The sequence below is a fragment of the Mustela nivalis genome (genome assembly GCF_964662115.1).
Source record: "Mustela nivalis genome assembly, chromosome: 7".
Taxonomy (NCBI): Eukaryota; Metazoa; Chordata; class Mammalia; order Carnivora; family Mustelidae; genus Mustela; species Mustela nivalis.
In genome coordinates this window covers 8126184-8152425 of record NC_139026.1, presented here as the reverse complement: position 1 = coordinate 8152425, position 26242 = coordinate 8126184, and the positions used below count along the sequence as shown (strand labels likewise).

General features: G+C 43.2%; 1 protein-coding gene and 1 long non-coding RNA gene across 4 annotated transcripts in view; one reads left to right on the top strand and one right to left on the bottom strand.

Annotated features, from left to right (window-relative positions):
- GRAP2 (GRB2 related adaptor protein 2) overlaps nt 1-26242 on the top strand; it is a 62810-nt gene that overhangs the window by 3020 nt on the left and 33548 nt on the right. Inside the window, exon 1 of one of the 3 annotated variants that reach the window (XM_082740033.1) lies at nt 21454-21715. The exons of the other annotated variants lie outside the window; for them this stretch is intronic. The gene's annotated coding sequence lies outside the window, so the exon portion shown is untranslated. Of the gene's footprint in view, nt 1-21453; nt 21716-26242 lie in introns of those variants that run through there. 3 annotated transcript variants of the gene reach the window in all.
- LOC309869273 lies at nt 1862-22892 on the bottom strand. The gene is made up of 3 exons (XR_014314087.1): nt 22056-22892; nt 12387-12494; nt 1862-2870 (listed from the first exon to the last, which is right to left on the bottom strand). It is a non-coding gene; the product is annotated as an uncharacterized lncRNA (long non-coding RNA).

Sequence of the window (26242 nt, the reverse complement as noted above, 5' to 3'; positions counted from 1 at the left end):
CGTTCTTCCTTCCTTCCTTTCTTTTTTTCCTGGGATCTTAAAATTCTCAGGAACAAAATGAATTTAACAAATAAGCACTTATAAACATTTATTGAGCTTTCATTATGTAACAGGCCCTGTATTAGGCCCTAAGCACTCTTCAGCATTGCTATTAGGTTTCAGTAAGGTTGGGCCAGTAAAAATTCAGTAAGTGATTTTTAGAAATTTCTTTTTAGATATGTATTCACAGACAATCATTATAAAAGAAACTATTACTAAGTACATGAAGATAAAAATTTCATATGCTCTCCACAGAAGATGTAAGACATTCATGAAGAAAGTGAAGAAAATGTCCAAACAAAAAAAAGCTGAAATATTAGTACAATGAATACCTCTATATTCACCTGCTAGGTTCATGAACCTTTATGTTTCTGCCATATTTGTTCCATCTTTGTGTATTTCTTTCTGAACTACTTGTAAGTTACAGACAAAGTGACACTTTGTTCCTAAATGATTGGGTACACATCTAAGAATGGGGGCATTCTCCTACAGAACCATAACAATATCATTAGACCTAAGAAGACAGGCAGTAATTCTTTAGCATGATCTAATATTTAGACCATATCTAAACTTCACCACCTGACCTCCAAAGCTGTCTATACCTTTAAAGAAAAAAAAGTAGGGTCTAATTTTTATAAAGAAAAACACATTTTTACATTTGGGCTTTATGTCTTTTTATTGTCATTGGATTTTTTTTTTTAAGATTTTATTTATTTATTTGACATACAGAGATCACAAGTAGGCAGAGAGGCAGGCAGAGAGTAAAGGAGGGGAAGCAGGCTCCCCATGGAGCAGAGAGCCCAATGTGGGGCTCGATCCCAGGACTCTGAGATCATGACCTGAGCCAAAGGCAGAGGCTTAACCCACTGAGCCACCCAGGCACCCCTGTCATTGGATTTTTTAAAGGGTTAGGCCAGTTATCTTGAAGGATATCCCATGTTCTGGATTTGTTGTTGCCTCATGGTGTCATTTAATTTGCTCGTCTACCCCCTGTATTTCCTATAAATACCCACGTCTGGCCTACGCATTGATTAGATTTCGACTGAATGTCTTTTATAAGGTGCTCCATATCGCATCTCATCAGGAAGCACAAAATGCCAGGTTGTCGCTCTATTTGTGACTCTCGGTTTGATCGTGGCTCGCAGTAGTGCTCTCACTCCAGGGAGCTCTCATTGTAAAAGTACTTTTTCCGCTTTTGCAGTTAACAAGTTCTCCGAGGGGGTGACGCTTCGACACTGGTAGTATCTTACTTCCCAACAAATGTCACCTAATGGCTTTAGGTGATAATCCTTGCCAAAATCGACTGCTCCACTGGGGATCATATACATTTTTAATGCACTTTGAAGAAGGATTAGACATACAAATTCATCATTTTGAGCAGCAATAGCAGATATTATTGAGTGTATAAATTCAGGCAATAATTCTAACAACAATAATAAGTAACATTTAGAGTGCTTGCTATGGGTTTGAGGCCAGTCCTCCAGCTACTAACTGGGCCAGATGGGACAAGTTAGTCTTTCTGTGCCTTAATTTCTTAAGCTACAAAAACGAGGGTAATAATGGTACCTATCTTATCGTATTGTTTTAGAGACTCAATAGAGTTGACCCTTGAACAACATGAGTTTGTTTGTGCACATCCACCTACACTCAGATTTTTTCCTATAAATACAGTGCAGTACTGTAAGTATATCTTCCTTATGATTTTCTCTTTAAAAAATATTTATTTATTTGAGGGGCACCTGGGTGGCTCAGTGGGTTAAAGCCTCTGCCTTCGGCTTGGGTCATGATCCCAGGGTCCTGGGATCAAGCCCCGAATTGGGCTCTCTGCTCAGCGGGGAGTCTGCTTCCCTTCTCTCTCTCTGCCTGCCTCTCTGCCTACTTGTGATCTCTGTCTGTCAAATAAATAAATAAAATCTTTAAAAATTTTTATTTATTTGAGAGAGAGAATGCGAGCAAGCATGAAAGGGGGAAGGTCAGAGGGAGAAGCAGGATCTCCTCTGAGCAGGGAGCCCACTGTGGGTCTCTATCCCAGGACCCTGGGATCATGACCTGAACTGAAGGCAGACATCTACCCAACTAAGCCACCAGATGCCCCTTTCCTTATGACTCTCTTTTTTTTAAGATTTTTATTTATTTATTTGACACACAGAGATCGCTAGTAGGCAGAGAGGCAGGCAGAGAGAGAGGAGGAAGCAGGCTCCCTGCTGAGCAGAGAGCCCGATGCGGGGCTAGATCCCACGACCCTGAGATCATGACCTGAGCCAAAGGCAGAGGCTTAACCCACTGAGCCACCCAGGCGCCCCTCCTTGTGATTTCCTTAATAATATTTTCTTCCCTCTAGCTTATTTCATTGTAAGAAGACAGTGTATAATACACAGAACATGCAAAAGTGGTGTTAATCGAGTGTTCATATTATTGGTAAGGCTTCTGGTCCACAGTTGTCTACTGGTAGTTAAGTTTGGGGACAGTCAAAAGTCACACACAGATTTTCGACTGAACAGGAGGTAGGGGTGGAGGGCAGTGGCCCAACCCGCACCTTATTCAAGGTGCAACTGTAATTTATACATGTAAAGTCCCTAAAATGGTGTCTGTTAGTGTTGCTTGCCCAGCATGGGTCTATTCCTTTATAGGTATGAACTCATTTGCTTTTCATAAAGACCCAAAGAACTAAGGGCTATGTTATCCTTCTTTTGCAAGTGAGGAAGCACAGGTGCAGAGAGGGTAAGAAACTGACACAAGGTCACTTAATTAGTATGTGGTAGAGTCCGGATTTGAACCCAGGAAGTCTGACTGCAGAGTGTTCTCTCCGAAGACTGGAACCTGTAAGGAACCTGTAAGGAGAGATGACAGAAATGGAACTGAATGGGAAGCAGTAACGGGACCTCACGCCACCACCACCCAGGTTTTAAGTTACTCTAAGTTATTGAAAGTCTGGGACTGTTGCAACCAAAGCAGATTTTAGGTTTTATTCATCGGAATGATAGCACTACATTAAGCACAGATGAGTGCACTTACCAGATTTATATAGCTTAAGGCTCTGTATGAGGAACTTTAAACAAAAGATATCACTGGGACCTGAAAAATACAGAACTATGAAGGAAAAGGAAGGAAGCTAACACAAAGGAATAATACAAGAGGGGAATTATGAGTCCTCAGGGCCGTGGGGCAGGAGATGATATTTTGATATAGTCAAGAGAGGAAAAAAAATCCCTCTCATTTTTCACATTCCTGTACTTTAAGATTTTACCACTTAAACACAGGAGTATAGCCATTGTCAGATTTGTAAAAGACCCCACTGGATTTCTCAGTGGGACAGTAGATGAGTCTCGTAAGTAGGTGACTTCCCTGGTTGGTTATCTCAGACCTTCAGATAGTCCAGAAGTCAGTCTCTGCTTCGGAAACATAGAACTCTATACAGAAAAGGCTTTGCAAACAGGTATCCTACCCTACCCCTTTATTAGCATTACAAAAGCTTTCCGGGGCTGTCTTACCCACTCCCTTAAATGCTGTTACAGAAAGCTCTCAAGTGTAATTTTCTAAACAGAACTAAAAATAAATGAGAAAAAAAAATCCAACATTAATAATGTTTTTATGCACTTCGAACACAGTCATTGCTAAATCGGTTCTGCCTTTTTATGTTTTTTAATGAAAAGCAGCCTAATTGATCAATTGGTCATAAATAATACTTTTTCATTTGTTTTTCTCCACACCGCTCAGCCTTCTAGAACCATGGGCATAATGTGGAAGCCTACAAATGGCTTATGATTTGTGTCTTTTGTCTAGTGCTTTATGGGTAAATATTGGAAACCAAGTGCTGAGAACTCAGTAGGAACTCAGTAAATAATAAGTAGATAGTTTTCTTGTTAAATATGACTTTAAAGAAAGCTCTTTTAGATAACCAAAAAATATTACTAGGGAAGTACACAAGCAGGAAAATAAAAACCTTGGTTGATTTGTAATCTGAATTTTCTTTTCGTCATTCTATAGGCCATAGATTTTTAGTCTTTCATGGAGCAAAATGGGAAGTTAGATTAGCTCCCCTCCCCCAAATAGATTGATGTTCTAAAAACACAGATTATTGAATCAGTAAAGCTAGCAAGAAAATCTCAGACCTACATTCAATACACAAAAATAGTTATATTTTAATACATCAACCTTTTAAGTTGATCATAAATATGTTGATATCCATAGTACATAGCCACCCATTTAGGCAGCTGATGAAAGCTCTAGAAACTCCCCAGAGGAAGAAAAGTGTGTGTGCCTAGATAGCACTCATCCACACACACCTTTATGCAGAATTTCCAGTGGTCCATGAATCCTGTGGAGTCTACCCGTGTATCCTCAACAGAAAGAATTTCCTTTATCTGAAGTTATTTCACCCGGAGCCTTGTAAAGGCTTTCAAGAGAGTTTTCACACACGATCTCATTTGATCTTTGAGGTAGACACACTACATATTTTACCTCTCGTGTTGCAGTGTGGGAAAACCAAAGCTTAAGAAGTTAGGTAAATTTTTCAAGATCATTCTGCTAACGTCCTCCAAGACTTAAGACCAAGGTTGTGAAGTTGATACTCAGAGCTCCTTCTGCTACACTAGTCTGGGCACTACATTCTGAAGAAGCAGGAATCCTTGATGAGCTTCTGGAAATCCGAATTCTGGCTTTCCTGGAAACTTCCTGCGTGACTCTGAACAAGACATTGTAACCTCTCTGGGCCTCAGTTTCCTTCTCAGTCAAGTGAGAGGTTAGACCATAGGTGCTCTGAAGCCATTTTAGTTCTGTTGCAAATTACTTAATCCCACTGGGTCTGAGAATAGAGGGAAATGACCTTTTCTGTAATAAAGGACAAGACCTTTTACCCTTCCCTGTAGGTCATAAAAGCTGGTGTCCAATTCGTGATCAGTTCCTTTGCGATGCCCAAATCCCCTTAGAAGCTATAAACGTAATAGTGCTTTTGTGGGCTGCTTGTGTGTCATTCTGCTGTTTGCTTCATTTTCCTGCAGGGCTGACTGCCTCACCGTGATTTTGCTCTCTGTGCTCGGCATCAGACAGACCTACCACGATTATTTATTATCCCTCTTGGGTAGTTCAGAGTATAATATGGAAATAAATAAAGATGATGGACTTATTTGGGGCTGATAAACCTTATCCTTCTATAAAGGTTATTCCTCTTGAAGGACCTAAACCTTCCATCCCGATTTTTCATTATTGAATTATTTCCTTTAATGTCCCTGAAATGTGCTTGGAAACCGGGAGACTCGTAAGAGGGCCTACAAGCGCTGAGCACAGAAAACCCTAAACAAGAAAGGACGTGACCGAGCCCTTCACTTTGGGAGCTACCTGGGGAATCTTTGGGTCAGTATAATTAGAAGAATTTGTGTTAGCATTTGTTTCAGATTTATTAAAATAGTCTGTAACATATGCTGCCAAATACACAAAATCCATGAGGTAGCCCCAGCTTAGCTCTGAGTCTCTCCGGGAAGCTAAAACAGGCAGAAAAATTCTCATGCTCTGTATGTCAGTTGCCAGATAGAACCCCAGATCCAAAGGTCTGCCCGGATGGCAGGAGCCACACTATTCTTGGCCTTTGGATCAGTCTGAGCCAAAGAGTATTGGCAGGGACAGGCTGGCTACCTCCATAATCGGGAAGGTTGCCACAGATCTTTATTTGTGATCAATAGCGAGAGATATGAAATTGGGGGCCCTGGTTTTCAGCCCTTTTTGTCTGTGAATGTTCCAAATGAACTTCAGGCCATCAAATGGAGCCATAACAATTTCTTGCAGAGAAGCGTATAATTTGCTCAGTCCCGTGTCAGGTCATTGACTGTGGGAAGAAATACTGTCCACTGATGAGAACGACAGAGCATGAACTTTATTCCTATGTTCCGTGCTCTTTCCTTAGCCTCGTGGATGACTTAGTGGGCTCCCTTCCCTCCTCTGTCTTTGAGTGGGACAATGCCATTCTTTAACCTGCTATGCAGGACCCTTGAGAAGAAACATCCATTGTTACAAGAATTTTAGACCTTTGATAAATAGAACGATGTGATATCTCGTTTATATTTATAAAATGAATAATATGGTGTTTTCTTATTTAGCCAACCCTATTCTGTGACATTTCTATCTCTTAGACTAATATTGTTAAGTAGACTACTACTTCACTTCATCAACTAGATCCTGTACCCTGTTGTGACTGGACACTGGTTCCCCGTAAATAATCCGAATAAACAAAGAGGGAGAAAGTGTGGAGACCAAAAAATCCCCTAGCTGGAGAGTGATTCCCAAGACCTGGAACAAGGTAGATGGAGCTCTTCCATAGTAAACTTCGTGGTTCTGTTTTGTTTTATTTTAAAATGCAAGATGTAGGGAAAAGCAAGATTTATTACATAGCCAACATTGTCAGCTCAAATTATCTCATAAAATGAAGGGTCAGTTAGGTGCTATTATCATCAAGAGAGCTCGCTATAATGCTCTGTCATATAGATGCTATAAAAAATTACCCGTCTGGTTACTTTGATTTATTTTGGGGGCTACCGTCAGCAGACACCCCCTCAATCTCTAATTCACAGTATGCAGATACATTAAGAACACTTAGGGTAATAAAAACAAAACCAAATGGATCCTTTCCCCTAAGGAACATACAAGCTATTAGGGGAACTGGACAGATGAAAACTTCAGTGCACAACTTGTGCCAAGGGGATTAACAGAGCAAGTGGAGCAAAGAGGGCTTCCTGGAGGAGGTGCCACTGCAGGGGAGGGAGGTGGCTAAACAGAGAGACATAACTACATCCACAAATTCGCATCTTCCACGGAAATCATAGGAGGAATAGAATCTTCTTCACTGATGATCCATTTATTTTGCAGATGATAGGAGTTGAGAAGTCTCCATGAATTATTTTTCCTTGAGGAGCCAGAAATTAAAGTTCTGCTACTGGAAACTGTCCCTTAAGCTCTTTTCCCAGATTGCCTGCTCTTCTCTCACTTCCAGTTATGTCCCTCTCTGTCTTCTTCTTCAAGCTTAAATAGCCTTGGTTCTTTTAACTACTCTCCTAAGATGGGGTTTTGGCTGCTGTCATCATTTTAAGTGCTCACTTCCGACAGACTTCAGTTTAAAGTCCTGCCTGGATGGTGGTTCCCAGAATGGGACAGAGTTCTCCAGGAGCCCTCTGACAAATGAAGAGTGCCATGGAGTCGTTGTCTCCCTTCCTCTATGCCTTATATTTCTATTAATATGGCCCAAGATTGCATTGGCCTTTTTGGCATTCATGTCACAAGGCTGACTCATACCGAAATTGTGGTCAGCTGAAACCCGTGAGTTCCCATGCCTGACTACTAAGCCAGATCTTCCTTATTCTGTACTTACACTCTTGATTTAAAAACAAACAAAAAACTCTAGGCACAGGTTTAAATGTAGAGAAATTTATCCCTATCATACTAAGCCGTACTGTAACAGCCTATCAAAATACTTCCAAGCAGGGTGCCTGAGTAGGTAGGCCCGTAGGTGTCTGCTTTCAGCTCAGGTCGTGATCCCAGGGTTCTGGGATTGAGTCCCATGTCGAGGTCCCTGCTCTGGGGGAGCCTGCTTCTCCCTCTCCCTCGGCCTGCCACTCTGCCTACTTGTTTTCTCTCTCTCTCTCTCTCTTTGTGTTAAATAAATTAATTAATCAATTAAAAATTTAAAAAAATAAATACCTTTAAAAAAATATTTCAAAGCTAGTGAATTAGTTCTCCCTCCTAGCAGGTGAGTATTTATTTGCTGCTGAGGGCATGGTTAGTCTCATGCTGGATCCCTCTGGAAGATCAGGGTCAGGACTTAATTATCTCCCTCCTATCAGTAAACTTTCTGCAAGCCTGGACATATCTCCATCTCTAGACAAACCAGCAATCCTCCATCTTTCTGGCTATAAAATAGGAACACATGTGAGTGGCCCTTTCCTTCCCAAGGATACGCAACAATGAGTCAGATGTCTGCAGACTCCAAGTAAAAGTTACTCAGAGGCACTATTAAGTGAAAAGAGGAAATTTTATTTCAGGCTGTCAGCAGCTTTTGGAAGATTTGATTATGCTTACCACTGTCCGTTATAATAAATAGCATCCATTTTTGCAACTGTTTTAAGCTGTAGCTGAGTGATCTGATTTGGGCTTAGAGTAGCATCACGTGATGTCAGTACAATTTCAGTGCCTGATTTGTAATTTGAGTAAACATGAACACGTATATCTGTTTTATTGCAAAGCCTCAGTTAAAGTGATTCTTCTCTCTCCTTCCCCTCCCCCACTGGCATCTTCAGCCCTGGCCTCTTCCGTTAGTAGAATAAGGACTACAAAGACCTTGAAGTTTAGGTTTCTGTCAGATCTTTAGAAACCCCTAAAAGTCTTGCCAAAGTAGCTTAGCGGTTCATAGGTTTTCTTTCCCAGCCAAAGCAGAGAACTCAGGGCTAATCTGTATAACTTTTATAACTTTAAGCTAATAGAAACGTCGTATTTCAAAACCCATTCTTGTGAGCAGTTTTGTTCTTATAGAAAGGTTCAGGGAGCATCCACGTTTTCCTAATCTGTCATTCGGAGGCAAATTTGAATGTTGCTCTCATGACCTTGTAATCCTTAAGATTCACAGATGTCCACACCACCACCACCACCACCACCACCACCACCCCCCCGCCCGCCACGCCATCCCAGTGATTTTCATCTAGGGCCTCCCTACCCAGCTTCAACCACCAGTCCAGCTGATACCACTCGGGGAACCTATTACAAATGAGGATCTCAGACCTTGCCTCAAACCTACTGAATTAGAATCTGAACTTTCAAAAGATCACCCTGATAATTTTTATTCACACAAAAATATGAGAAGAACTGACCTAGGGTGCAAGGTTTCGCACCACGTTACCCAGTGTCCATCTTGTGTCGTGATACAATTCTAAAATTCCACTTGGTGTTGATTAAGAGTTTAGAGTTGTTAAACTTTTACCAGATTTAAATACTTTATATACATCTAGCTATTTCTCAAAATATATATAACCGGCTTTAAAATACTCTTGACTTTCTGAGTTCTTGTAGAACAGGGAGAGATTTGACATCCGCCCCCTGCCAGGGACATTTGGCGATGCCTGGAGACATTTTTAGTTGTCACAATTGGGGGTGAGGGGGCTGCTACTAGCATTGGGTGGGTGAAGGCCAGCAATGCTGCTAAGGACCCTGCAATGCACAGGACGGCCCCCACCCAGCCCCAAATGTCAATAGTAATAATGTTGAGAAACCCTTTTACAGAGGTATATAGTTTGTAGAGAAAGATTCAGATGTGCAACTGTACATTATAGAACACCATGAGCAAGTGGAGCCTTGTGGCATGTCATGCTATGACCAAAGAACAGATAGGCTGGCAGTGGCCCAATGATGGTGGGAGGGATGTGGAAGGAAGGCAGTGGGGGATCCAGCCACAAGCTAGAGGAGACATCTAGGACAGACGATCACGTTGCTCTGTGCACAAAGATAGTCAACTTTACATAACAGGGATGAGATTCAGAGACTAGACCCTAGGTATGAACTGGGGCTTGGGGTAGGATGGGGGGAGAATGGGCCAGAGACACAAAGCTTCAGTCCTAGAGCAGATGCTAGATATGATCCCAAAATCATGTTGGGCTTGGAAAAGAAGAAAGGCTTTCAGGTGTTAGCCTGAGAGTACGCAGTGGATTTCAGGTAAATCCAGTAAAACAAGGGCTTAGGAGTAAGACAAAATCCTGTTTGTTGGAACTGGACATCTCTGAGCCAGGGCAGCAGTGGGGGTGACCTGATATGATCTAGCCAAGTATTCAGCCACAGCGAATGTCTTAAATCCCTCCCAAACGAGAGAAGGGTTAGTGCAGAGTCTACAGTATCGTTGACTTGCAGGAAGGGGTCACGTGCTTTCAGCTATGGAGAAAGGTAGGCAAGAATCGAACCAGGTCCTGACCCTGGCTGGTGAAAAATCCTGGGGTCAGTACTGGGATAGAGCTTATGATGTTCTTGGGTCATTTCCTTGCTTTACCGAACTTCAATCATTTCAGAAAGATTGTCTACTTTACAACTGTAAAATTTCCAGGGAAAGATTTCTTTAAAGATTGTGTTGATGCCTTATAATGCATCTAAGTCGAGACTTCTTCCCGGGAAGTCAGCTGGCTTCCTTTCATCCCACCAGGGAGGCTACGTGCTTTCTAACATAAGGTGATACTCAACAACCTCAGTTGCATCCCGAATGGCCACGCCCAGCCTTCCCCTTTTTGGGGCAGAGGATCTCAATTGCATGTGCACAGCCCCAACCTCTTCATCCCTTTGGTATTCTCTGGACCGTCTCCAGGTCCTGCCTGCTTGTGTGAGTCACCACCAAAATGTATTTATTAAACAAACACTGTGTGTTGATTGCCCTTTTGACAATGGAGGGCAGAGAAGAGATAATGTATAAGAATAGGCATGGTTTTGTTGGTCTCTGCTCATCTCTCTTTTCTCTCTCTCCAAGGAGTTGTTGATCTTTGCTGAGTTCATAGTCCAGTTGGAGAGACAGTCCTTAGGCTAAGTGCCATTGTCACATTTTGGTTGTCCCACAAATGCTTTCACTGCGACCGTCACCTAAGGACAATAGAGTACACTATCCTAGGAAACAGCTCTGATGTGAACTTAGCTGTAAATAAAAGTGGGATAAATGCATTTGCTCAGTTCCAGAGATGGCATTATACTGCCATGTGGATCTTGTTTCAAATGAGCTGCAGAACAAAATTCTTCTCTACGAAAAGGGATTTAGTCAACTGAATTCACTCACTTTGCTGCAACTGGATTAATTTCATTTCACATCATGTCTCTAAGGAGAAAAGTAAACTGATTTGCATCAGACTAAATGGATATGTTGATGTATCTGAAGTCAGTAAGGCTTATTCCAACTAGATTACAACAATCACGGTGTCCTGGCTGTTTGAGCTTCTATGAAGTAGTTGCAAAAGTGCACCGATTCAGTATGTGAAAAGCAGCTTATAAAGTTACCATAGATGGAGATGTTGCAGAAGAAGAGAGAGCATAGATGTGTCAAATGTGATGAGCGTTCCTCCCTTCCCCCAGATTGAACCACTCTCTCACTCCTCAGTGTTATAAAAAAAAATATTCATTTTATTCTGTAGCCATGTTCTAAAAGTCACCACTTTATATTTTTGAATTGTGCTGCCTGCTGGAACTGCTCAAGATACAGACCCAACCCCACTTAGGGCTGAACAGATATCAACTCTGGGCTTGCTGAGTGCCCAATACCGTGCTAAGTACCACCATCTTCCCCCACCCTGCTCCCGCCATGGACCACCACCCTGCGCTTAATCCGTTCTTCTACCTTCTGCATCACTCTCGTTTCCAGAACCACAATCCTCCCTCTGTGACAATCACTGTCTATCTCGGGACCCTCTCCTTCATTACTCCCAAATTGCTGCCTTTATCCTGGTGTGCACTTCTAACACAATAAGGCTGCTAGTGGAAATTTTTCTGAGTTCTACAGCTGGTAGTTCCTGTAAGTAGTAGTTACTTTCAAAGTAACTTGAAAGAAATAACTTGAGGAGATGAGCCTATGGTGTTACAGGGTGGTTATATGGATCTAATGTCATCATGTGTATAGAGAAAGGCATTTATAAATTGTTAACATGCTCTCCAAAGGTAAATTATGACTGCTTTACATGATTTTGAGGTTTAAAAAGCAGCTGGATTATATATAAAAATTCAGTAAGACTTAGTGGCAATTCGGTAGTTGAGAAAGGAAATGAGAGAAATTAGGACATTGACACCCCACCCCCCACCGCCATCAATAAGCTAGAGGCACTCAACATTTTTTTTTTTTTTTCAAATTAATAGCCAAAGCATACGCTTTTCATTGAGAACATACACTCGGTTCCAAGGACCGGAGTCTGCTCAACATTCTGGAACAAGGCCTTCCCTCTTGCTCGAGCTACCCCAGCCCCCACATAGCCACCTTCCTAAATCCAAGCCAACCTTGAGGGGTTAGCCCCAAACAGAATTAATCTTTTTCTTCCCGGGCACTCCTGTCAGCCTTATGTTAGAATTATTTATGTGGGCATCGATCCTCTCAAATGGACTGTGAGGTGCCGAAAGGCAGGAGCCCTGCTAGCATCTGCCAGACCCTCCCCTCCCCCACCAGTAACAGCTCCTGGTGGAGTGGCCAGAAGATAGAAGAGAATCCCAGCCGGTAATGACCTCCAAAAAGGTTCTATCCCCAGAGGCTGGCCTCAGACACAGAAAGGTTTTTATTTGAGCAACTTTTGGACCCCTCTGACATGGAACAGGGTTTGTTACAAAGACTCATAAAAATTCTATGAGTGGTGGGTACGTACAGGCATTTTCTTCTTCTCTGTACTTTTCCGTACGTTTGAAAATCCTCTTTAAAGGTTACTGAGTTCAGTCCCTTTTATTGTCACTTGATTTTCAGCTCAGAAGTTTCCCTGTAATTTAATTATAGAAGTCATTCTTCATGTTCCCTGCTTAGTTGTGTTTTCTCTCCGGAACGTGGTCCCCCTAAAATGGTTACTTCTTAGACTGGCGCTTCACACAACGCCAGATTGCATCACACCCTTATTGAAAGGACCTCCTTGTGCAGAGTGGGGGGCTCTTGGAGGATGAGAAACACCACTTTTTAGCACATGGGGGAAAAAATCCTTGAGCTGTTTTGTTATTTTAATACTTTATCTTTGGCAGAGCAGGAAGTCTTTTTTAGGAATCCTCTCTAAAACGATTAGCCATCTGACTATTGCCAAGCAAATAATAGGTGCTCAATAAATATCTTAAAAATAGATTAAATTACTAGGCCCTCCTAAGTGAAAGATAACGTGAGTCATTTAAAACAGAAAGCTATGGGTATAGTTTCCAACTGCTCCCCTTTTGAGCGCATTAGAAATCATAGAAAAATGGGAAGAGGTGGGAAAGTTCTGACACTGTTAGAGAAACTGCATTCCTGAGAGCAGATTGTAATTTTGTGTACAGTGGTTTGATGAACAATTATTCGAGAGATTTACTGTCACCACGGTTTTAAGCCATGTTGTTACCGTAATAGAAGACTGGCCCGGGGCCTCATCTGATACCTATAACTCTCTAGCATCTCCTTTGCTTTTTCATCAGCAAGTTCACATCCATCCCCCACCCCCAAACTCTGTGCTGCAGTCTTGGCACAGATCCCTAACCTAAACTCCAGCCAATTCCTTAACAACACACTTTCTCCCCTTCACCTGCCAGTTGCTTCTTGTTCTCAGACACTGCTCCCTGAAATCAGGGGCTTTCGGTGAGTTAAAAAGGGAAATATAGAATTACCTAGCTCTACCAGTATTTTAAGTGTTCTTGTAGACTTAATGAGAGCTCTTGTACAAAACCACTCGAACTCTTTCTTAAGATATGCTCATTTTTTTTTCTCTGTTTGATTGAACTGTTGACCTTCTAGATAAAGGACTAGTTATTACCTCAAGTATGTTTGGAACTATTCTTGCCCTAACCATTCTAAAATGTAATTAGCATTAAGACATTACTGTAGGAGCCCATCCCCTTGGGTTGGGATCTCATTAGACAGCACGAACCGAACAGAATATTGTACATGGTCCACACTCAGAGAAAAAAAAATCTCTAAGAAAAATCTGTGGCACTGGGGGTAAAGTTAAAACTGGTGATTTCGTGAGCCCTCTTTTGCTCATTTATTTGATTTGTCTGAGGATCCAAACAGAACAAGGATTGTGGTTCTTCTGTTTAAAAAATGAAAGCAACTCTTTTCTCAGAACTCTGCTTAGGCAATGTGGCTGTTCTCACAGCTCCAGGTCAACAAATACCTAAATAATCCATTTTAGAGCTCTAGCTCATCCCCCTAAGAAACGTATCTCATTTTAAGGCATGACGTGACTTACCTTGGGAGCAACAGAGATGATAGAGAATGAGTATTCTCCAGGAGGTAGTGAACCAAGGTGGGGAAAACCGAGGCCCAAGCAGGTGTAATATAACTCATGGTTTATTCATGCTCCTCCTTGAACATACCCCATCCCTTCCACTGTAGAAAAAGCCTTTCATTTTTTGAGTTGAAACCCATTTAAGGCTTCCTGCTCATTTATTTCAATATGTGTTCCTAACTCTTGGACCAGTGCCAACCGTTATGAAACCTCTGATGAATAATAAGGAAGCTCTTCATTCCTGGGGGTCCCAAAGGTTATCATTTCTAGTTCATTGCAGGGCCCTTTGGATGCCCCAGTCGAGCCCTAAATGCTTGGAACCTTCAGGAGAAAGCGTGCCTGATTCTGCCATTCACCTCCTTTATAAGTTTATAATGTGTTTGAATGTGCAGAGATATGTCATGTAAACAGTAATTTCTCATTATTATCACAACATTTTTCCTTAATTGCAAAACTATATCTGACCCAAATTTATTCTTGTCATGGCTTGTGTGCACAAGCAGAGTCTCGTTTGCCTCTACAATATATTAATAATGTATTAATTAGCTTCCCAGTGCTGCCCAAACAAGGCACAGAAAGGATTTATCTAAATCATAAAACATGAAATGAAGCTAACACTTTGTTAATTATATTTTAAGGGCAGTCTCGGCGTTAGGTAGCAGAATGAAATTTAGGTCAAATTTTTGAGGGAAATTAACAGAAAACAGCACTCAATTAAGAAAACATTTGTTTAGCACCTACTGTGTTCAAATTCTGAGAGGCAAAATAGGCCAAGACAAATACAGTTGGCCCATTTAGTTCTAGAGTCATAGTTGAAAGGCAGTAAAGGGAAAGGTATTATAAGTATTTTGATTTAGTGTTAATTAGCTTAAATATATTAGATTGAACCATTTGAAACTGACAATGTCCGACCATTTTTCACCAAAGGAAGTGGCAATTTCATATGATTCAATCTAATATCAATGTACTCTTAACCTGTACCAGCTCCTAAAACACTATCTTGTTCATTTTCTTTCCATTTTCTTAAGTTTTTCATTTCAGATTTAAGCTGTCATTATTCGAAAATCAATACAAGGTAAATACAGATCAGAGATTTTACTCCCATTTTTTATATTTATTTTTGTAAACTCAAAAGTAACATATACTTAGCAGATCTGAAATGTCTGATTATATTAGATACTTTTCTTTATTTGGTTGAGAGTCATGGACCTTGCTACCTGTTCCTCAATTCCTCAAAAATCAATTTTTCATGCCATTTCCATTGTGATATTCATGCAAAACCATCATCTCTGTTCCCTTCTTTTCTGCAGAGATAACTATTTGGTTGCCCAACACTCTGCTTGTTTGAAATATTTCTCTATAGGAGATTAAATCTAACACCTAATCTGCCCCCAAATTACAGGTTTCTGAGAAGTCAGAACAGGTTACCATACATGTATTCCACTAAATCCATTCCTTTAATTCTTGCAACATTTAACAAATAGTTAAGCACCTATTTTGCATAAGCATTGGAGTTGGTCCTCTGCTAAGTAAGCGGCTGTATGAACAAAGATGTGTGCATGAATATAAATACAAATTTCATGCTACCTAAATACCAGGCACTGCTCCAAGCACTTGACACGTATCAATCTATTTAACTGTGCCCAATGGTGTGGGTGCCATTGTCCTTTCCATTTTAAAGATGAGGAAACTCAGACCGGAAAGGTTAAGTGAGCTTCTAGAACCCAAAAGTTTAACCAAAGGCACCAATAATCTATCTAGTCATTGTGGGGGACCCGGTGTTAAAAAGAAAGTGTCTCTCGCAGACTATACCAACTCAGGCTGACTTGTGTACGTCAGAAAACATTGTCCCCCTGGGTCTCCTTCAGGCTCAGGACACTAAAACACGCCTCCTTGAGGCCCTCAGGACACACTCGCTGACCTACACATTCTTGCAGAGTCACATCTTAACCCGAATCTTATCGCAATGCTGCCGAAGGCCGGGCGCTATCAAGAAAATGTTCACTCATCTTCTTCCCGTTAGGCCCCATGTGTGAACACTGATAGCAGATCTAAATTCGAAGAAAATCAACAGAAGTCATCTCAGTCAACCTGAAAAGTGTAGTGACTCATTCACACCCTTTCACAGGGCTCCTACTGGGCTGCCCTGGTTCCCCGGAACCAGCCTCCAGGTCTCCTGCAGCACGGGGCCTGATCACTCTCTCCTCCAAGGACCACATGAGCCTTGACTTCCTGGTGTTAGGCCTCTGAGCTGCTCAGCCAGCTGCCCCTGCTCTGTGCTGCTGACGACCCCACTGCTTCTGTCCCCGGGGCAGGCCGAACAAGGTTGCCTTGGAAAAAAAATAACAGGGAAGAAGATGCTGACTTTACAGCCCCGAGAGTATATTCCTTCACTCTGGAGCTAAAATCATAACATCTAAATGTGACTCGACTTGCGTCTGCTCCTATAAACCGCGTGTGCAGGCTGCCGAAAACAATACAGAACCACTCAACATCTCATTAGAAAGACAAGAGCTGGTGAGCCAACTCACTAGAACAAAGAAAAGAAAAGCAGGTTTTCGAATTTCACCATGCACATATGCACGCACATGTGCACACACATGCACACGCGTTGATGTAGTAAAGCCCATGAGATGGTCAAGTGGCCCTGACCGTGAAGGGCAGTTACGTATTCAAGGATTTTCTTGTGCAAATTTAAGTGAGCCACAGGAGCTTAACTGAGCTAAGCTTCAGGTCTCCACGGTGAGAGGACGGTCTGGTTTCTATGTCTGCCTCTAGTAAAGCCATGAGCAGAGTACGCTAGAGCAAGGACTCAGGGGCCAGACAGCCCTGGCTGGGATCTCAGCTCCACCAGCACACGCTGTGCAACCCTGGGGAGAACTCCTTAACCATCAGTAATGATGCCTCCACTTCCTCGCCTGTAAAACAGGAGTTAATACAACTGAAATTGTAAAACCTACATGGGTTTGTCGTAAGGTTGGGGGAAAGTAACACATGGGGAGAGGTTTAGAACAGTACCTGGCTCTGAGTAAGCCCTCCTCACATGCCAGTTATTTGTAAGAGTAACTTGAAATGAGTTCCTGTAACCCACTTGAAATTGAGTTCCTTTTTTTTTTTTTTTAACTTAAATTTTATAGTGCTGTGATCTCCTTTTTTTTTTTTTTTCTTTTGTGTGCATGCAGATGGAGGGTGTTTAGTCGTCCTTGGAATACAATCTTTCCTTTCATTAAGACCCATTATTAAGTCTCTTCAAGTTTCTCTCCTGCAGTAAATGATCCAGATTACTTAATTGTTCTGCTTTACATGCTTTAATCATTTATTTGAACTTCTCAACCGTCCAGAGTTAGTACTCACAGAATATCATCTAGGAAACCTTGATTTTGAAATTCCTTATCATCTGCAGTCCATGAGCTCAAATGTTTAAAATCCATTGTTTGGAGTTCTTTTCTGTATTGGCCAGCTGGCTTTCCTCCGCTACTCTGCTACAGTGCCCTCGTTTCTGACTTCATAGCTTAGCATAAGCCAAAACAGAGGAGACCATAGGTCATTCATTCATTCATTCATTCTTCCAGTATTAATCGGGGGCCTACTACGGGCCAGGCACTGTGCAGTGTGATAAAATTACAAACAAGACACTCCCTACTTGGAGGAGTGTAGCTTGGGAAGGAAGACATAGAAGTAAACAAACCACTGCAGAAGTCTTCCAGGAGATGCTTTCCTTGACTTGAGAAGGTACCAGGATATCCTTGGGACAGAAGAGAGGGAGCACATAGCTCTACTTGGTGGATCTGGGAAGGTTACACAGAGAGGGTAACTTTGGAGCCATATTAACGGGCGGCAAGGATCAGAGAGAAGGAGGAGGAGTCTTCAAGGAAGAAGGAACACCTAGTAACAATATGCACATCACATCGCCAGAGAACCTTCCATGGTGCTGTTATGACTGGGCCCTCGGGTCTAGGAAAGATTCAGAGATATGAGGCTGCAGAAAGTCAGCAGGGAATGTCAATGTCACATGTAAAGAGCAATATATATATTCTTTTCTAGTTATTTTTTAAATACCCCTTCATGTGTATGACATATGAGTTAAATAATATTCATGGAGGAGTCTCCATATTTTTAAGATTTTATTTATTTATTTGACACAGAGATAGAGCTCACAAGCAGGGGAGCAGCAGGCAGAGGGAGAAGCAGATTCCCCACTGAGCAGGGAGCCTGCCGCAGGGCTCGATCCCAAAACCCCGGGATCATGACCTGAACCAAAGGCAGACACTTAACCGACTGAGATACCCACATGTCCCTTCATTTTTAATTTTCTAGAAAATGATTTTTCAAGTACAATAGGATGTTAGCATCATTTCCATATTTATGCCTGACACAATATTTATCTACTGATTTGTTTACTTATTTACTAGCTCTCTCTCTCCCTTTGATCGGCTGTCTCCCTCCGCTAGCAGGTAGTCTCCACGAGGTCACGGACTTTGCCTCTTTTGTTCATGTCTGCATCCCCAGCACCTAAAACGGTGTTTGACTCATGATAGGTTCTCAATAAATATTTGTGGAGTAAATGAATAAATTTCCTTGTGGGTGAAAAGAAACAATCATACCCTTTACTAATGGGGGGGAAAAAAAAGGAAAGAAAGAAACCTGGACTTAAAACAGTTTTTCATGAACAGATCCAATTTGCAAAAATGGAACTAAAGTTTAAAAGCTATTTTTCTTCTTGAAGCTCTGCTTCTGGGAGAATCACAGCTGCCAGCTTCGGTGGTGGTTTTCACTGCCCAGTTCCAAATTCTGCACAGTTGTACATATTGGCAGGGCTCAGCTTCCTTAAATGCTCTTGGATCAGTAAGGAAATGGTGATTTTCCTTATTGATTTAATACCAGTTCCTCTTCTGTGAGAAAGCCCGTGCGCTGCCCAGTGGAACATACAATAAAAACCGAACACTGGGGGCCATACATTAAGTAAGTCACTCATGTTCCTCTTCAGTCGTGTGATGTTAAACCATTTCTACTTTCGAGCTGGAGCGTTCAATCATTCTTCCCTTTAAATTTAGCAGAGTGAGGGACGCCTGGGTGGCTCAGTTGGTTAAGCAGCTGCCTTCGGCTCAGGTCATGATCCCAGTGTCCTGGGATCGAGTCCCACATCGAGCTCGGCGGGGAGCCTGCTTCTCCCTCTGCCTCTGCCTGCCATTCTGTCTGCCTGTGCTCGCTCTCTCTCCCTCTCTCTCTCTGATAAATAAATAAAATCTTTAAATAAATAAATAAATAAATTTAGCAGAGTGATTATTCCTCCTGGTGGAGCGTACCTGTGCTCCTTTCGATCTGCACAATAGCTCATTCCCGGATGAACTTTAAGCTCCGAGGGAACGCCTCTAAAATACTGTTTATGAATTGTCGGAGAAATGTTTCACATCCTTTTTACTCTAAAATGGTTGTAGCAGACCACTCTTTCCAACGTTTCCATTTTCCAAGAAGACAGAAAAAGGACTTTGGGCCACAGGGCTGTGATGACACAGTAATAATTCTACTTGCCGTGGATTTTACTCAGTGGCCTCCTGGAGGCTGCAATGGAGGAAAGCCATTGTCAGCAATTATTTACCATGAGCCGGGTACTGAGCTCAGTCCGTAGACTGCGAGGAGGAGGGAGGCTTGGTACCTATCCTCTGGAGCTTACAAATTACCTGGGGAAGTAAGACGTAAACCACAAAGTGAAATTAATGGTCACTAATGAACAACACCGTACGGACCACACAGGATGCCAAAGAGGACAGGGCAGCCAGACGGTGTTCCTAGAAGAGATGGTCTTGAATTTGAGTTGGACCTTTAGCGGGGGGGCTGGAGGGAGAAAAAGCAGAGCCGGAGGAATCTCCATGGACGCCGTTGCCCAGGGTCCCACCTGGCTGAGGCAGAAGTTGCGGCTGGTAGGGTAGGGGGTAGATTGAGGGTGGCCTCGAATGTCGTTCTAGGAATTTAGTGCCTGATTCTATACGTGAAGAGGAATCAGTCAGGGTTTTTGAGCAGAAAGGATATAAGCTCAGCAGTGCTTTAGAGAGATGTAATCAAGCAGCAATCCGTGCTATGAATTTAATTGGGGGCTCTTCAGAACTCAGATAATGAGACCCTGACCCAGGCTGGGGACAGTAGGATATTTCCATCATGCAGCACATTCTCGTGAAGACTGCTTAGGGGCGTCTGCTGAGCTGCACTCAACATGCCTGCCCATCTCTGTGCCTTAAGACAGTGGTGCTGGGGTACTGTGTGCTGCTGGGAAGTGGGCTTGTGACTTCAGAGCCCCGTGGTCCACACAGGGTACAGGCCCAGCTGTGATCTGCACACGAACCTCAGAGACTCAGGCAACTTACCCTCTAGAAGCTTGTAAGAGCCCAAGAGTCCGTGCCCTCAGTACACTCCTGCAGAAGGCAGCCCTTGCTCGGGTTCACACAGCTCATCAGTGACAGGTGCAGTGACTTACGGCCCGTGGGCAGTGCTTCCAAAGCAGGTTCAAATTCTGCTTTGCGGAGTGCATGGACGAATTCTGACACAATCCAGAAGAATTTTAGTCCTAACTGAGGTAGTTGAAGCTCCTTTCTTTACTCGCCCCAGGCCCTACTGGCCAGAGCCAGTCCCCTGTCTGAGCCCCCACTTCTTTTTTGTTAACTCCTGGCCTCAGTGCTTTCCCCAAACACCCTCGGGCTTCTAGACCTCCTCTGCTTACTCCTTGCTGTTTCTTGCGTCCTGCCTCAATTATGCTGTCTCCTTTGGAACACTTTACAGTGCCAGCCCAGGCGTCACCACCTTTAGGAGACCCTCTACACTACACACATCATGGCCTCAGCCCCTTCCTAGGTAGACTAAGGTCTCCCTCCTCAGCCATGCCACCTTGCACAGGGCTCTCTCCATGATGTCTTATCATCGCCTGTTTATGAGCTTGTCTCCCACCCTTCAACTGTGAGCTCCCTGAGGGCAGGGACCGTGGGTGTGCGTCCCTAGACACGCAGCATCTAGCACATTCTAAGCCACACACTGGCACATACCAGGTATTCACACGTCTGATGAATGAATGAATGAATGAATGAGTGACATTTGCCTTCTTGATGCGTTCATTTATTTAACAGACATTTATTAAGCAACTACGTATGATCAGCACTGTGGTAGTCGCATTTACATGTCAAAATATACCAAGGCCCTCAAGTTCCAAATTATGTGTGCATCAGTCATGCGCGTGGAATGTTAACATGCACACGCAGTGGAGACCGCATCCGCATCTACAAATACGAAGCTAGCAAATGCAGGAAACTGCGTGCCAGATGTCCCTGAAATTTGCAAAGAACCAAGCACCAAAAATGACAGCTAGCTCCATAAGGCCCGTAAGAGAAAAAGAGAAAAACGTAAAAGAACAAAAGAACCTCCAGCAGAAGGAAGTGGCTATGGTTTCTTTTTTTTTTTTCCCTCTATGCCCTAGAGCTGGGGGTGGGGAAGATTTAGAAAAGCATTCTATGCTGGGCAGTTTCCTCTAAGTCTGAGTTCCTCAAGGGCTGCCTCTTAGGAGCTGTTAGGAAAATCCATTGCCATGCAGGAGTCGGGGGACTGTTTTTTCATTCCACCGGAAATTGTTAATGGGGACTGCCTTAGTGGCCCCTTATTGCTTTGCCTGTTAGAGAGACAGCAGGTTCACCCAAGCAATTCTGGAGCTCTGATCACTGCCAATTAGGGGAGCATTGTCTGGCTGCCACAATCAAGTGAGTATAAATATATTTATTGTGATTGGAAGGGGGAGGGGAGACAGCAGAAGCTGCCACCCCTTGCTTTGCTCCCGGCCTGGATCAGACTGAGACTTTCTGTCCCCTGGTGCCCAGGAAGTGGTCACTGGCTCTCTGAAGTGGAATGAACAGCTGAGCATTCAAGCTGAGAACTGGTTTTCCGGGAAGGGGCCTTCCTTGTCTCTCCCTTTCTTTTTTTTTTAAATTGCTTCTTCTCCCCTTTTTCTCAGTTGCTTCCGTGGAAGCTGAAGAGAGAGGAGAAACCAGACGCCACGGCAATCACATTTTAATTCTGCCTTGCTTCCCCCACTTAGCTCACCTGCAGCTCCGGGATCGCAGGCAGGACTCACACTCCCCTTGCTGCCTGGCCGAGTGTTCGAGTCTGTCCGGCACGGGATTTATTTCCTTGTCGGCTGGGGAACTTTTGTGGACATATCTGTGATGCATCTCAGAGCTGGGGTTGAACGACCTCGATAAAAATAGTTTTCTGCAGCGGACTGATAGGGGAGGGATTTCTCACATTGAAACGGCTAGAAAGGGAGGCACATTTAGTCACATCTGGTGGCGTTCTTGTCTGACCGGAGAGCGGGGTCTGTGTAAGCACCTGCCCAGATCTGAAAATGCAGGCTGCCTCTAGTCAGCCCCAAACAAATGGCTGGGTCGGACACAGACGGCCAAAACACACTGTCACGGTACAGGTCGGCAGCAGAACAGATCTCGGGGCTGAATTTTGAACTTCTGGTCCGCACAGGGCCAGTCCGTCAAACACAGGATGGGTTTTCTCACCCTTGACCCTTGGCTAACCGGCCTGATAGAGCTGAGCTGATTTTGGCTCTTTTCCTCCACTCTCATCCTGTAAGGGCTGCTCGGTCACAGCACCTGGGGGGCAGGAGACCCTTCCCCATGGCTACGACCGAGTCAGGAGTCCCCTTCCCCCTTCCCTGGGTCCTGTTCCTTTGGGGCTCTAGTTTGTCTTCCCGACTGCGAATTGCCCCCAGCCTGCCTTCTCCAACTGGACAGAAGCTGTCTTATTGCTGGTAGCAAAGATACGGTACATGACACTATAAGGGAAAAGTATAGATACACAAAATACATTTCGAGAGATCACTCAGCCTGAAGGCATCTGAGCACCCTGATCCAGCCTCTTCCTGCTAAATTGTTCCTTCTTCGGCTGCTCAGAAATTGTCAAGGCCAATTGTTAAATTCCTCTCACCCAGCTACCAGAAAGGAGTATTTTGCTGAATTTTCAGGTCTTAATGGAATATACACTTCATTTTTCTGTTTTCCACCTCTTGCCAGATATATCGTTTTTTGAGAACTAGAGCTCATTTATCTCCAAGGGAGAAAAAAAAAAGTCATTCCATATTTACTGGCTAACAAATTACCACTTAGAGGAAAAAAAAAAAAGAGAGAAACTCTCACTGTTAATAGATGGGTTCTTTGCCTTGGCCAAACCCTGGCTGATGGACAGCCACTGTTCCCTTTGAGTTGGCTACATTTTCTCTCAATGGTTTTTGTTTCCTTGAAGCAAAGAGATGTCTTGATTCTTTCTTTCTTTGATCCTGCTTTTGAGGAATGTGCCGGTATCCTTTGGGTCTGTTTCTTTTGTGTGCTGATTCGATTAAACCCCATACATTTGTTGAGGAGCCTATCTATTGGGTGCTGTAGGTTCCTCTGAAATCATCCCAACCTGAAAGGTGGATGGGGTCACGTATCTGAATGATTCCCTCCTAATCCACTGGTTTTCTGCTGTGTAGATAAGGGCGGGAAACAGCATCTAGCAAGACACACAGCCTTGTCAGAAACCGAGCCTGGGTTCAGTAGTCAGTGAGACCTGGTTGTAGGGCACCTCCCTTTCCCTTCTGAGTCATACAGTCATCGTTAGAGATCCGGGTGGGGACGGCAGAGCGGTTCTTCTGTCCTTTGCTGTTCTCCATAACTAGAAGCCAAACAGACAGCGAAGAGTCTGGTCTGACCATATAATGTTGGTACAAGTTACAGATCACTGTAAGAAGGTATTTTTGGCCCGAGGATTAAGGTGGCGTTTAGGTGTTGTTATTTGAGGCACATCATTTGGTTACAGGGATAAAAACGTCTTGAACACCCATAAAGGTCTGGACCTGGTTGGACATTACATCTTACCCCATTTTGATTCTTTTTACTCAGGGTGCTTCCTGCTAAGAAATGATAAAAGATAAAGGTCTCGTTAATAGTATTGTACCGGTGTCAGTTTCCTGATGTTGATGCTGTACGGTGGTGGTGTATGGGGTCACCATCGTGGGAAGAGGATGAAGAGGACAGGGGAACTCTCTGGACTATTTCTGCAATTTTCTGTGGGTCTATAATTATTTCAAAATAGGAAGTTTAATGAGAGGGAGAATATGGAATGGCAATTGGGAGACATGAGTACTCATCTTGGTTTTACTTCCTGGGGTTGAACAAATATTTACATTTTATTTGCCTCTTCCTCCCCTTTTTGCATATAGATTTTGTGAGGAATCAGCAATAAAAGGGCTCATTTTTCTGTAGAAGAGAAAAAAAGAAGTAGAAGAGGCAAGAGAACCCCAGCCAACATCGGGCTAGAAGGGCTATTTCTTATCTCCCTTCATCCTCTTTACCTACACGAACTTACCTTTTGCACTCCCACTCACTTTGTCCTTCCTTCTCATTCAAGGGGAGATACTTACAAATGAATTCCTCTACCTACACAAGGCATCCAGCCCTTCCTTGTGTTTCCAGAACTCAGTCCTTGTACATAATTGCCCCATGTGAGTTCCTTCTAAACCTGGGTTTTAATAACTGTCTCTATGAGACTAGGTTCCAACTGTCTATGTCTACTCAGACTTCTATGCTGAGATCCTCGCCTATATATCCAACCCCTGCCTAGGAATTTCTACCTAGATGTTTCTCAAGCATTTCAAACTTTTTTCCAGATTATCTTTTCTGCCCTTAGTGCCTTATCTCTGAAAATGTTATCTCCATCTACCATGTTGTCCACAGCAGAAAGATGAGAGCCATTCCAGATCCATGTTGGTTGATATGGTAGCTGGTAACCACATGTACTATTAAGTACTTCAAATATGGTTGGTACAAACCAAGATATACTGTAACTGTAAAATACATACCGCACTTAGTTCAGAAAAAGAATGCAAAATATTTCAGTAATATTTTATATTGATTTCACGTTGAAATGATAGTATTGGGGATATATCATGTCAAATAAAATAAATTATTAAAAATAAATTTTTAAATATGCTAGTGAGATAGTTAAAGTGACATATGTGGCTCACATTGTGGTTTGCATATTTCTGTTGGAGCGCGCTGTTCTAGACTCTTCTCTGCCTTCTAGCCATTGATAGTGGCCACGGTAATAGACAGGTCCACCATATTAGTTAAGTGCACAGACTAAATTTGAATCTTGGCTCCAACATGTTTTAACACATGTGACCTTAGACAGTCTTTTCACCTCGCACCTTGGTTTTCTCGTAGATGAGATGGATAGAACAACGGGTCTTACTTCTCAGAACCTTGCAAGTGTTAAATGAGATAGCATGTAAAGCACTTACTATTGAGACAAAAACCCAAGGTGCAGGGAAGAAGCAAGGTGTCTCGCTGTCATATGAGGCCTCCATCGTTTCTGGCCAAGACCACTGTGGTGGTTTCTTTGTCTTCAGTTTCACCCCCCCCCCCAATCCTTCATACTGCTGCCAGATTAAACATTCTCCTAATGCAGATGTTATCAACAATTTCCGTGATTCCCCTTTACTCGCGGCATGAGTTCTAATGTACTTGGCATACTGTGCAAGGTTCTCTGTGGCCTGCCCCCACCAGAATCACCAACCCCAACCCACGCCAGTCCACAATGGTTATGATGAACCAAATGGGCTCCACAATTCCTATTTACATGGATCATTCCTTCCATCAGTGACGTCCGTGCCCTCTACTTGTGCGCAACACTCAGTTTCTTTGTTATCTCACTTGGAAATCTCCCTCAGCCCTTCCTGCGCCTGTACCCATCCCAGGCTGGATCAGGAACCACTCCTCTGGGCTCCTCAACCACGTGAAGTTTAGCTCTGTTAGCACACAGCTCTCATTTTGTTGTCAACTTCTCTGTCTTTCCTTCGAGAGTGGGAGCCAGCTGAGTTCTGGGACCGCTTCTCTAATCCACTCTGGATCTCCATGTGGAGTTCAACGCCTGGCACAAAGTAGGGCCCGGAGGATGTCAGCTGAGTGAATGCATAAAGCAGAGGAGATACTCCTGAGAGAGAGCAGAGCGAAAGCCCTGTGAGGTCCAGCAGCAGAAAATGTGAGAACCAGACCGAGGAGAAGTCACCACTGCTTGGCCATGCAGACAGAGTTGGAAGAGAAAAGAATCTGGGTGAGGAGTCAGTAATGGAGGATTTGAAATGAATGAGAATAAAAAAGAGGGGCACCTGGGTGGCTTTGTAGGTTGAGCTTCTGCCTTCGGCTCAGGTCAGGATCTCAGGGTCCTGGGATCGAGTCCCT